This window comes from Mus pahari, chromosome 23 (assembly GCF_900095145.1).
Source record: "Mus pahari chromosome 23, PAHARI_EIJ_v1.1, whole genome shotgun sequence".
In the NCBI taxonomy this organism is placed as follows: Eukaryota; Metazoa; Chordata; class Mammalia; order Rodentia; family Muridae; genus Mus; species Mus pahari.
This window is the reverse complement of record NC_034612.1, coordinates 12,800,615-12,802,892: the sequence shown is the minus strand read 5'-3', so window position 1 is coordinate 12,802,892 and position 2,278 is coordinate 12,800,615.

The window sequence follows — 2,278 nt, the reverse complement described above, 5'->3', positions numbered from 1 at the left end:
GTATAGCCCTGGCTGTCCTAGAACTCACTTTGTAGACCAGGTTGGCCTCGAACTCAGAAATCCGCCTGCCTCTGCCTCCCGAGTGCTGGGATTAATGGCATGCGCCACCATGCCCGGCTCAGTTGGTGCTCTTAACCACTGAGCCATCTCTCCAGTCCTTGGTCTGTCCTTGAACTCATTGCATAGCTGAGAATGACTTTGAACTTGTCGTCCCCTTGCCTTTCCTTTTAAAGCGCTGAGATTACAGGCGTGAACCACCACACATAGTTTCATATAGTGTTGGGGACTGAGAAAGGGCTTCATGCATGGGAGGTAAGTGTTCTGTCCACCTAGGTAAAAAATACAATGAGAAGCCCCTTCTCCAAGAAGTGAAGTTGGCACAGTTGGAGAAGCTGGTCTGATAACTTTGGATGTGGAAATACTTAGCCATGACCATCAGGCATGATCCAGTTTCGCATGATCCAGTTTCCCAGGCAGTTCAGTTAAATGTCCTGACCTTTCAATACCGTCTCTTGTCCATCCAGGATAGGCCTCGCCATCCCCAGCTGGAGGGATCAATGGACGCATTGATTAATTTCGAATGCTAAATCCATTTGCTTACATCCACATTCTGTGTTTCATAGTGTCAATCGGTGAGATAATTCCCTCTTTATAGTTTTCACGACCATGGCTGTATTTTAAACTCATCTGTTTCTTTGTTTGCTTTAGGCCCTTTGGTTTAGAAATGAGGTCTCGCTGTATGGCCCAGGCTGAAGTGAACTGGCAGCCATGCCCCTCCTCTCTCAAAGTTACAGGCTTGAGGCACAAGCTTTGCTTACCTTCTGCGTTCTTGGCCGGCACCCTGACTTATTCTTAATATTTGACTTGCTGGCGTGACTTATTCTTAATATTCGACTTGCTGGCGTTTTCCAATAAAAGTCTAGAGAAAAACTTTTTACAGTGGTTCTCCTTAGCATGTTGCTTTGCTTTACTGCTTTGAGTTATAGCCTGTGTGAGCTTTGGTTTAAAGGTAACTTGCTATTCCGTTCTCTCCGGTTTATTTCAGCTCCCCCCCAACCCCCCCCCAATTGTTAGTCTAAGTGGCTACCTTCCATTCTTGGTGACAGACAGCCTTTTGGGAGTAATGTGGCCAACGGGTCTGGCTGTACTGATGCCTCCACAGAAATAAAAAGTAGGTGTTTGCCATCTCTCCCAGATCTTCAGGGTAGTAAATGCCTTCTGTATTCGGTAATTATAAGATTAAAATATAAAGATGTTGGCCTGGAGAGATGGCTCAGCGGTTAAGAGCACTGACTGCTCTTCCAGAGGTCCGGAGTTCAGTTCCCAGCAACCACATGGTGGCTCACAACCATCTGTAACGGGGTCTGATGCCCTCTTCTGGTGTGCATGAAGACAACTATAGTGTACTCATGTCCATAAAATAAATAAATAATTATTTTAAAAAATATATAAAGATGTTTGGCTTTTTTGTGTGTGTATTTTTCTTCTGCCTTCTTATTTATATGAGATGGTTCACTCTCCAAGGTCATTGGAAGCTTGGTTATCTTAGCTAGCTCTTGCTGGACTGCAACATTGTATATAACGCTCAGTTTTTTTTTTTTTTTTTTGTGGGACAAAGGGGGAAAAATATACAAAGGAGCCTGTAAGACCAAACAAAGGATAATGCAGTTTGCCCTGACTTTTTGTAAGAGACAAAGCTTTATATTTTTTCAATCAGCAGGGCTGGGAGATAACTTGGTTACAAGCGCTTGACTCATAAGCCTCAGGATTCCCTAAGACGACCACTTAAACAAACACACACACAAACAAACAAAAAAATTGCCAGCTGAGGCTACATAGTGATACCCTGTCTCAAGAAAACAAAACAAAACAAATAAACAAACAACTAGAATCCTTGGGACCCTCAAGGTGGGAGAAAAAAACAACTCTTGCAAGGTGTCCTCTGCCTCCGTGTATGACCTGTGACATGGGCACACCTACCTACACACACACACACACACACACACCCCTACACACATTCATATACCTAGAGACACCTACACACACAAATAAAAACAACTAAAATTAGAAATCAATTACGGTTTTGCTGAAGGGACCCTGCTATAGCTATCTCTTGTGAGGCCATACCAGTGCCTGGCAAATACAGAAGTGGATGCTCACAGTCATCTATAGGATGGAATACAGAGAGGAGCTAGAGAAAGTACCCAAGGAGCTGAAGGGGTCTGCAACCCTATAGGTGGAACAACAATATGAACTAACCAGTACCCCCTGAGCTCCT